The sequence below is a fragment of the Triturus cristatus genome, chromosome 11 (genome assembly GCF_964204655.1).
Source record: "Triturus cristatus chromosome 11, aTriCri1.1, whole genome shotgun sequence".
NCBI classification, from domain to species: Eukaryota; Metazoa; Chordata; class Amphibia; order Caudata; family Salamandridae; genus Triturus; species Triturus cristatus.
The window spans coordinates 723,153,993-723,165,933 of NC_140594.1; positions in this window are offsets into that span (position 1 = coordinate 723,153,993).

An 11,941-nucleotide genomic window follows, 5' to 3' on the forward strand; every position below is an offset into this window, starting at 1 on the left:
AATGTGCCTAGTATTAGTATGTATTGGAATGGAATGCGATGTTATGGCATGCGTTGCAACTCCATATGTGCCCTTGGCACACGAGTGGTACGCCCGCTGTGCATGGGCGCACAGCTGCCACCATTGAGAACTGCGGGGGGTGGACAGTTGTGAGGTGGTAAACGCCAGAAAGAACACTGAATGATGCATGGACACGGGGGATGTGTGTGTGAGGGGGTGTTGCTAAAAATGTATTGAGGGAAGTCTTACCTCGAAGCCATGTCCCATGTCTTTGTAGCTCCTGCATCTGCTTTCAGGAAAAGGAATTAGGCAGCCAGGCTCCCTCCCCTGAGTCAATCACAATGCTGCGATGTGGCGGCCTGATTGGTAATTGGCAATGGGTCAAGTCATGCAGCCAGGGGCCGGAGGGGTGGCCTTGTTCTCCAAGCAGGCTGAAATGCAGCTTGCATTGCGAACAGGGAAGTGTGCATGACTTCTTTGGGCGTCATGAGTGGGCCAACCAAACAGTCATTGCGCACTTGAGTGGACATGCCAATCCGCCCATGCCCTGCTCTGTGTTTGGAGCAGTCCTACCCACCCTCCCACCCCCTGAGGATACATAGCATGATCACATCAGTTAGTTATCCCTTGTTTTTCCCTTTTCATTCTGTATTTTTGTCTTCTCTTAGCCCGCATTTCCTGATTCCTGCCGCTGCTACCCCTACGGCCCGCACACCTGTCCTCGCCCATTCCCGCATCCCAGATGATCGTTCCTCCCCCCTCCCCTACTTAATGGCAGCCGCTGCACAGTCGTGGAGCAGATGTGCACCGCTGGTGCCCCGAAGGCGCGCCTTAGGCAAGCCCATTTGCGTCCGTACGTGTCCCGACCACGACCAGTGTTACAACAAACAACTGATGGACGGAATGCTGACAATGCAGACATTCTCCCCCAGTCAAGAAATCTGGGTTAAATCCATCGTTCTTTTGCCCACTACGACACCCTAGTTCAGACATGGCCATATGCAAATCAGTCTTGACCCTGTGCCTCATGGGAACAGTCCAGCCCGAACTGCCAAGCCATGTCTTCCCTGGACCGGAATCAAGCATCCTAGGACCGGTTTCTGGCTATCAGCCGTCATCAGCCAGGATAGCTTGACTCCAGTGGCGTAGTGAGCACGGGTCCCACGTCTGGGAATACCCATCCCAATTAGGGCGAAAAGCGTTACAACAAACAAATGATGGACGGAATGCTGACAATGCAGACATTCTCCCCCAGTCAAGAGATCTGGGTTAAATCCATCGTTCTTTTGCCCACTACGCCACCCCAGTTCAGACATGGCCATATGCAAATCAGTCTTGACCCTGTGCCTCATGGGAACAGTCCAGCCCGAACTGCCAAGCCATGTCTTCCCTGGACCGGAATCAAGCATCCTAGGACCGGTTTCTGGCTATCAGCCGTCATCAGCCAGGATAGCTTGACTCCAGTGGCGTAGTGAGCACGGGTCCCACGTCTGGGAATACCCATCCCAATTAGGGCGAAAAGCGTTACAACAAACAAATGATGGACGGAATGCTGACAATGCAGACATTCTCCCCCAGTCAAGAGATCTGGGTTAAATCCATCGTTCTTTTGCCCACTACGCCACCCCAGTTCAGACATGGCCATATGCAAATCAGTCTTGACCCTGTGCCTCATGGGAACAGTCCAGCCCGAACTGCCAAGCCATGTCTTCCCTGGACCGGAATCAAGCATCCTAGGACCGGTTTCTGGCTATCAGCCGTCATCAGCCAGGATAGCTTGACTCCAGTGGCGTAGTGAGCCCGGGTCCCACGTCTGGGAATACCCATCCCAATTAGGGCGAAAAGCATTACAACAAACAAATGATGGACGGAATGCTGACAATGCAGACATTCTCCCCCAGTCAAGAGATCTGGGTTAAATCCATCGTTCTTTTGCCCACTACGCCACCACCGTTCAGACATGGCCATATGCAAATCAGTCTTGACCCTGTGCCTCATGGGAACAGTCCAGCCCGAACTGCCAAGCCATGTCTTCCCTGGACCGGAATCAAGCATCCTAGGACCGGTTTCTGGCTATCAGCCGTCATTAGCCAGGATAGCTTGACTCCAGTGGCGTAGTGAGCACGGGTCCCACGTCTGGGAATACCCATCCCAATTAGGGCGAAAAGCGTTACAACAAACAAATGATGGACGGAATGCTGACAATGCAGACATTCTCCCCCAGTCAAGAGATCTGGATTAAATCCATCGTTCTTTTGCCCACGACGCCACCCCAGTTCAGACATGGCCATATGCAAATCAGTCTTGACCCTGTGCCTCATGGGAACAGTCCAGCCCGAACTGCCAAGCCATGTCTTCCCTGGACCGGAATCAAGCATCCTAGGACCGGTTTCTGGCTATCAGCCGTCATCAGCCAGGATAGCTTGACTCCAGTGGCGTAGTGAGCACGGGTCCCACGTCTGGGAATACCCATCCCAATTAGGGCTAAAAGCGTTACAACAAACAAATGATGGACGGAATGCTGACAATGCAGACATTCTCCCCCAGTCAAGAGATCTGGGTTAAATCCATCGTTCTTTTGCCCACTACGCCACCCCAGTTCAGACATGGCCATATGCAAATCAGTCTTGACCCTGTGCCTCATGGGAACAGTCCAGCCCGAACTGCCAAGCCATGTCTTCCCTGGACCGGAATCAAGCATCCTAGGACCAGTTTCTGGCTATCAGCCGTCATCAGCCAGGATAGCTTGACTCCAGTGGCGTAGTGAGCACGGGTCCCACGTCTGGGAATACCCATCCCAATTAGGGCGAAAAGCGTTACAACAAACAAATGATGGACGGAATGCTGACAATGCAGACATTCTCCCCCAGTCAAGAGATCTGGGTTAAATCCATCGTTCTTTTGCCCACTACGCCACCCCAGTTCAGACATGGCCATATGCAAATCAGTCTTGACCCTGTGCCTCATGGGAACAGTCCAGCCCGAACTGCCAAGCCATGTCTTCCCTGGACCGGAATCAAGCATCCTAGGACCGGTTTCTGGCTATCAGCCGTCATCAGCCAGGATAGCTTGACTCCAGTGGCGTAGTGAGCACGGGTCCCACGTCTGGGAATACCCATCCCAATTAGGGCGAAAAGCGTTACAACAAACAAATGATGGACGGAATGCTGACAATGCAGACATTCTCCCCCAGTCAAGAGATCTGGGTTAAATCCATCGTTCTTTTGCCCACTACGCCACCCCAGTTCAGACATGGCCATATGCAAATCAGTCTTGACCCTGTGCCTCATGGGAACAGTCCAGCCCGAACTGCCAAGCCATGTCTTCCCTGGACCGGAATCAAGCATCCTAGGACCGGTTTCTGGCTATCAGCCGTCATCAGCCAGGATAGCTTGACTCCAGTGGCGTAGTGAGCCCGGGTCCCACGTCTGGGAATACCCATCCCAATTAGGGCGAAAAGCATTACAACAAACAAATGATGGACGGAATGCTGACAATGCAGACATTCTCCCCCAGTCAAGAGATCTGGGTTAAATCCATCGTTCTTTTGCCCACTACGCCACCACCGTTCAGACATGGCCATATGCAAATCAGTCTTGACCCTGTGCCTCATGGGAACAGTCCAGCCCGAACTGCCAAGCCATGTCTTCCCTGGACCGGAATCAAGCATCCTAGGACCGGTTTCTGGCTATCAGCCGTCATTAGCCAGGATAGCTTGACTCCAGTGGCGTAGTGAGCACGGGTCCCACGTCTGGGAATACCCATCCCAATTAGGGCGAAAAGCGTTACAACAAACAAATGATGGACGGAATGCTGACAATGCAGACATTCTCCCCCAGTCAAGAGATCTGGATTAAATCCATCGTTCTTTTGCCCACGACGCCACCCCAGTTCAGACATGGCCATATGCAAATCAGTCTTGACCCTGTGCCTCATGGGAACAGTCCAGCCCGAACTGCCAAGCCATGTCTTCCCTGGACCGGAATCAAGCATCCTAGGACCGGTTTCTGGCTATCAGCCGTCATCAGCCAGGATAGCTTGACTCCAGTGGCGTAGTGAGCACGGGTCCCACGTCTGGGAATACCCATCCCAATTAGGGCTAAAAGCGTTACAACAAACAAATGATGGACGGAATGCTGACAATGCAGACATTCTCCCCCAGTCAAGAGATCTGGGTTAAATCCATCGTTCTTTTGCCCACTACGCCACCCCAGTTCAGACATGGCCATATGCAAATCAGTCTTGACCCTGTGCCTCATGGGAACAGTCCAGCCCGAACTGCCAAGCCATGTCTTCCCTGGACCGGAATCAAGCATCCTAGGACCAGTTTCTGGCTATCAGCCGTCATCAGCCAGGATAGCTTGACTCCAGTGGCGTAGTGAGCACGGGTCCCACGTCTGGGAATACCCATCCCAATTAGGGCGAAAAGCGTTACAACAAACAAATGATGGACGGAATGCTGACAATGTAGACATTCTCCCCCAGTCAAGAGATCTGGGTTAAATCCATCGTTCTTTTGCCCACTACGCCACCCCAGTTCAGACATGGCCATATGCAAATCAGTCTTGACCCTGTGCCTCATGGGAACAGTCCAGCCCAAACTGCCAAGCCATGTCTTCCCTGGACCGGAATCAAGCATCCTAGGACCGGTTTCTGGCTATCAGCCATCATCAGCCAGGATAGCTTGACTCCAGTGGCGTAGTGAGCACGGGTCCCACGTCTGGGAATACCCATCCCAATTAGGGCGAAAAGCGTTACAACAAACAAATGATGGACAGAATGCTGACAATGCAGACATTCTCCCCCAGTCAAGAGATCTGGATTAAATCCATCGTTCTTTTGCCCACTACGCCACCCCAATTCAGACATGGCCATATGCAAATCAGTCTTGACCCTGTGCCTCATGGGAACAGTCCAGCCCGAACTGCCAAGCCATGTCTTCCCTGGACCGGAATCAAGCATCCTAGGACCGGTTTCTGGCTATCAGCCGTCATCAGCCAGGATAGCTTGACTCCAGTGGCGTAGTGAGCACGGGTCCCACGTCTGGGAATACCCATCCCAATTAGGGCGAAAAGCGTTACAACAAACAAATGATGGACGGAATGCTGACAATGCAGACATTCTCCCCCAGTCAAGAGATCTGGGTTAAATCCATTGTTCTTTTGCCCACTACGCCACCCCAGTTCAGACATGGCCATATGCAAATCAGTCTTGACCCTGTGCCTCATGGGAACAGTCCAGCCCGAACTGCCAAGCCATGTCTTCCCTGGACCGGAATCAAGCATCCTAGGACCGGTTTCTGGCTATCAGCCGTCATCAGCCAGGATAGCTTGACTCCAGTGGCGTAGTGAGCACGGGTCCCACGTCTGGGAATACCCATCCCAATTAGGGCGAAAAGCGTTACAACAAACAAATGATGGACGGAATGCTGACAATGCAGACATTCTCCCCCAGTCAAGAGATCTGGGTTAAATCCATCGTTCTTTTGCCCACTACGCCACCCCAGTTCAGACATGGCCATATGCAAATCAGTCTTGACCCTGTGCCTCATGGGAACAGTCCAGCCCAAACTGCCAAGCCATGTCTTCCCTGGACCGGAATCAAGCATCCTAGGACCGGTTTCCGGCTATCAGCCGTCATCAGCCAGGATAGCTTGACTCCAGTGGCGTAGTGAGCACGGGTCCCACGTCTGGGAATACCCATCCCAAATAGGGCGAAAGCGTTACAACAAACAAATGATGGACGGAATGCTGACAATGCAGACATTCACCCCCAGTCAAGAGATCTGGGTTAAATCCATCGTTCTTTTGCCCACTACGCCACCCCAGTTCAGACATGGCCATATGCAAATCAGTCTTGACCCTGTGCCTCATGGGAACAGTCCAGCCCGAACTGCCAAGCCATGTCTTCCCTGGACCGGAATCAAGCATCCTAGGACCGGTTTCTGGCTATCAGCCGTCATCAGCCAGGATAGCTTGACTCCAGTGGCGTAGTGAGCACGGGTCCCACGTCTGGGAATACCCATCCCAATTAGGGCGAAAAGCGTTACAACAAACAAATGATGGACGGAATGCTGACAATGCAGACATTCTCCCCCAGTCAAGAGATCTGGGTTAAATCCATCGTTCTTTTGCCCACTACGCCACCCCAGTTCAGACATGGCCATATGCAAATCAGTCTTGACCCTGTGCCTCATGGGAACAGTCCAGCCCGAACTGCCAAGCCATGTCTTCCCTGGAATGGAATCAAGCATCCTAGGACCGGTTTCTGGCTATCAGCCGTCATCAGCCAGGATAGCTTGACTCCAGTGGCGTAGTGAGCACGGGTCCCACGTCTGGGAATACCCATCCCAATTAGGGCGAAAAGCGTTACAACAAACAAATGATGGACGGAATGCTGCCAATGCAGACATTCTCCCCCAGTCAAGAGATCTGGGTTAAATCCATCGTTCTTTTGCCCACTACGCCACCCCAGTTCAGACATGGCCATATGCAAATCAGTCTTGACCCTGTGCCTCATGGGAACAGTCCAGCCCGAACTGCCAAGCCATGTCTTCCCTGGACCGGAATCAAGCATCCTAGGACCGGTTTCTGGCTATCAGCCGTCATCAGCCAGGATAGCTTGACTCCAGTGGCGTAGTGAGCACGGGTCCCACGTCTGGGAATACCCATCCCAATTAGGGCGAAAAGCGTTACAACAAACAAATGATGGACGGAATGCTGACAATGCAGACATTCTCCCCCAGTCTAGAGATCTGGGTTAAATCCATCGTTCTTTTGCCCACTACGCCACCCCAGTTCAGACATGGCCATATGCAAATCAGTCTTGACCCTGTGCCTCATGGGAACAGTCCAGCCCGAACTGCCAAGCCATGTCTTCCCTGTCTGGGGTGGCGTAGTGGGCTAAAGAACGATGGATTTAACCCAGATCTTTTGACTGGGGGAGAATGTCTGCATTGTCAGCATTCCGTCCATCATTTGTTTGTTGTAACGCTTTTCGCCCTAAGTGGGATGGGTATGCCCAGACGTGGGTCCCGTGCTCACTGCGCCACTGGAGTCAAGCTATCCTGGCTGATGACGGCTGATAGCCAGAAACCGGTCCTAGGATGCTTGATTCCGGTCCAGGGAAGACATTGCTTGGCAGTTCGGGCTGGACTGTTCCCATGAGGCACAGGGTCAAGACTGATTTGCATATGACCATGTCTGAACTGGGGTGGCGTAGTGGGCTAAAGAACGATGGATTTAACACAGATCTTTTGACTGGGGGAGAATGTCTGCATTGTCAGCATTCCGTCCATCATTTGTTTGTTGTAACGCTTTTCGCCCTAAGTGGGATGGGTATGCCCAGACGTGGGTCCCGTGCTCACTGCGCCACTGGAGTCAAGCTATCCTGGCTGATGACGGCTGATAGCCAGAAACCGGTCCTAGGATGCTTGATTCCGGTCCAGGGAAGACATGGCTTGGCAGTTCGGGCTGGACTGTTCCCATGAGGCACAGGGTCAAGACTGATTTGCATATGGCCATGTCTGAACTGGGGTGGCGTAGTGGGCTAAAGAACGATGGATTTAACCCAGATCTTTTGACTGGGGGAGAATGTCTGCATTGTCAGCATTCCGTCCATCATTTGTTTGTTGTAACGCTTTTCGCCCTAAGTGGGATGGGTATGCCCAGACGTGGGTCCCGTGCTCACTGCGCCACTGGAGTCAAGCTATCCTGGCTGATGACGGCTGATAGCCAGAAACCGGTCCTAGGATGCTTGATTCCGGTCCAGGGAAGACATGGCTTGGCAGTTCGGGCTGGACTGTTCCCTTGAGGCACAGGGTCAAGACTGATTTGCATATGGCCATGTCTGAACTGGGGTGGCGTAGTGGGCTAAAGAACGATGGATTTAACCCAGATCTTTTGACTGGGGGAGAATGTCTGCATTGTCAGCATTCCGTCCATCATTTGTTTGTTGTAACGCTTTTCGCCCTAAGTGGGATGGGTATGCCCAGACGTGGGTCCCGTGCTCACTGCGCCACTGGAGTCAAGCTATCCTGGCTGATGACGGCTGATAGCCAGAAACCGGTCCTAGGATGCTTGATTCCGGTCCAGGGAAGACATGGCTTGGCAGTTCGGGCTGGACTGTTCCCATGAGGCACAGGGTCAAGACTGATTTGCATTTGGCCATGTCTGAACTGGGGTGGCGTAGTGGGCTAAAGAACGATGGATTTAACCCAGATCTTTTGACTGGGGGAGAATGTCTGCATTGTCAGCATTCCGTCCATCATTTGTTTGTTGTAACGCTTTTCGCCCTAAGTGGGATGGGTATGCCCAGACGTGGGTCCCGTGCTCACTGCGCCACTGGAGTCAAGCTATCCTGGCTGATGACGGCTGATAGCCAGAAACCGGTCCTAGGATGCTTGATTCCGGTCCAGGGAAGACATGGCTTGGCAGTTCGGGCTGGACTGTTCCCATGAGGCACAGGGTCAAGACTGATTTGCATATGGCCATGTCTGAACTGGGGTGGCGTAGTGGGCTAAAGAACGATGGATTTAACCCAGATCTTTTGACTGGGGGAGAATGTCTGCATTGTCAGCATTCCGTCCATCATTTGTTTGTTGTAACGCTTTTCGCCCTAAGTGGGATGGGTATGCCCAGACGTGGGTCCCGTGCTCACTGCGCCACTGGAGTCAAGCTATCCGGGCTGATAACGGCTGATAGCCAGAAACCGGTCCTAGGATGCTTGATTCCGGTCCAGGGAAGACATGGCTTGGCAGTTCGGGCTGGACTGTTCCCATGAGGCACAGGGTCAAGACTGATTTGCATATGGCCATATCTGAACTGGGGTGGCGTAGTGGGCTAAAGAACGATGGATTTAACCCAGATCTTTTGACTGGGGGAGAATGTCTGCATTGTCAGCATTCCGTCCATCATTTGTTTGTTGTAACGCTTTTCGCCCTAAGTGGGATGGGTATGCCCAGACTTGGGTCCCGTGCTCACTGCGCCACTGGAGTCAAGCTGTCCTGGCTGATGACGGCTGATAGCCAGAAACCGGTCCTAGGATGCTTGATTCCGGTCCAGGGAAGACATGGCTTGGCAGTCCGGGCTGGTCTGTTCCCATGAGGCACAGGGTCAAGACTGATTTGCATATGGCCATGTCTGAACTGGGATGGCGTAGTGGGCTAAAGAACGATGGATTTAACCCAGATCTTTTGACTGGGGGAGAATGTCTGCATTGTCAGCATTCCGTCCATCATTTGTTTGTTGTAACGCCGACCACGACCAGTGCCAGGAACCCTGGATCTCGAGCCAGCCACTGCTACAGCTCAGCCACCCTCCATGCACGGAAAACTCAGTGACTGACAACAGGTCGCGCCAAACACGACCCAGGCCCCCAACACAGCCAATGCCAGCGTCACAGCCAGTGAACTCCACACTTGGATCTCCAACTGCACATACAAGCTCGCCCCACTATGCAAGCCAGACAAACAGCACCCCAGGAAAGCCGCCTGGTTCACCACCGATCTCCAAGAAGCAATACGCACCCGCAAATGCCTGGAGAAGAACTGGAGAAACACAAAGACACCTGAAATCTACACCACCTACAATGATGCCATGACGGACTACAACAACCAAATCCTCAACAACTCCACCAACTCCAGGCAACTCTTCAAGGTCATTCATGAATTCACCAACCCAGCGAAGCCACAAACATCACCCCGTCCCAAGAGCTCTGAGATAAGCGTGGAACCTAGTTCCACCTCAAGATCAAACATGCTCCACAAAAACTTTGCTGTCCATCCACCAGATGCCACCGCCGGCCCCCTGCCCCACAACACACCAGCCAGCCCACCATCTGCACTTGGACGCCGGTAACATCCGAATACACCGCCTCGACCATGAGAGGCATCCACTTGGGGGACCCCACTGACCCCTGCCCTCCTCACATCTACCACAGCACCAAGATTGCCATACTTGGCGCCACAGACAACATCCGAACATTCCTGGACCAGGGCCACTCCACAGCCCTCACCATACTCGACCTACTGCGGCCTTTGACACCGTCTCCCACTGCACACTAGTCACCAGACTACATGACTCCGGCATACAAGGAACAACCCTCGACTGGATCCGATCATTCCTCCCGGAAGAGGCCAAAGGATCAGACTGCCAACCTTCCTCTCCGATACCAATTAAATCACCTGCGGAGTCCCAGAGGGTTCATCTCTGAGCCCGACAATCCTCAACATCTACATGGCAGCCTCAACGCCATTGTCCGACAATACAGCCTCAACATCGTATCCTACTCTGATGACACCCAGCTCATCCTCTCCTTCACCAAAGACCCCACCACTGCCAGACTCGACTTCCAGAAATGAATGCAGGACTTCGCAGTATGGATGACCAACAGTTGCCTGAAGCTCAACACGGAGAAGACAGAAGTCCGTGTCCTTGGAACCACCCCTTCAGCATGGGACAACACCTGTTGGCCTTCGCCCTTGGAAGCCCACCTAACCCCTTGAACCTCACCAGAAACCGTGACATCGTACTCGACCCATCCCACACCATAAACAGACCAGTCTACGCCATCACCTCTAGCTGCTTCAACACCCTCTACATCCTCCGCACGACCTTCAGATGGATACCCCCAGAGTCAAGGAAGACAGTCACCCATGCACTTATCACCAGCAGACTGGACTATGGAAACGAACTCTACGCTACCATTTACAAGTCCCTACTCCGCAAACTATCGACATTACAGTACACCGCCACCAGACTCGTCCTCGGCATCCCCCGGCACTGACACATCAGCCAACACCTACGTAGATCCCACTGTCTCTCCGTGGTGAAGTGAGTCACCTTCAAAATCATCACTCACGCCTACAAATGCCCACACAACAACTTAACCAAATACCTCAATGACAGAATCAACTTCCACGTACACAGATGAGACATCTGATCTTCCAACCTCGCAGTGTCCGAAACCCCGCGCATCCACAGAGCTAGAGCAGGTGGAAGATCCATCTCCCACATTGTATCCAATACCTGGAACGAGCTACCGGCAAACATCAGAGGTGCCCCCTCCCTGAACACCTTGAGGTAGACCCTCAAGACTTGGCTCTTCGGCTAACAGATCTGCACCCCCCCCCCCCAGTGACGTGAGACCCTCACGGGTGAGTAGCACGCTTACAATTCCCCTGAGCGATTGATTGATTGAGTTATCACCATGTGATGATTGTTCCTCTTCTGCCCTGCTTGAGGTGGCGAGGCAACGCTCTTCCAACATAGCGTTGGAGCCGCCACTGGGGGTGCGTCATCTCCGTATGATTGGCATGAGCGACTCCTCTCCTTACCTGGACATTGACCCCGTGGCGCAGTCCACTGCACTCACTCCAAATCTGTGACTCAGCCAGCAGGAACCTGAGCCAGGTGTGCTTACACTGGGCTGGGTAGAGCAGTCACTGCGTAGTCCGCTGGTGGACAACCCAATGCAGTTGATGCAGCAGGGCTCACTTAGGCATGTAGTTGCAGTCCTCAGACCACACAAGTTCAGTGTAGCACAGGGGCCTCACCCTGCAGAGCGTCGGGCCAGCCCAACATCATCCGTCCTGTGATGCAGGGAAACGGCACCCACCGTTGGTAATCCCCTCTGTGCACCCCAGTGTAGTTGTGGATTATAGTATCGAAGTGGACCTCACTACGTTGGTGTACAGGATCATCTCTACCATTGACTGCACCAAGGTGCACAAGGCGGGCTTCTCACACAGGTCAGCAACATGTCTACATGCGACCTGCCAGAATTCACCACCAGGTACGAGCGATCGTCGCACATCAATGTCTCCCGCCACGGCTCATCGACAGCTTTTCCACTTCCCACTCCAGGCCACAGACGTAGGTCCAGCGAGGGATCCAGCAACCACACGCAGGTCCAGCGAGGGATCCAGGAACCAGACGCAGGT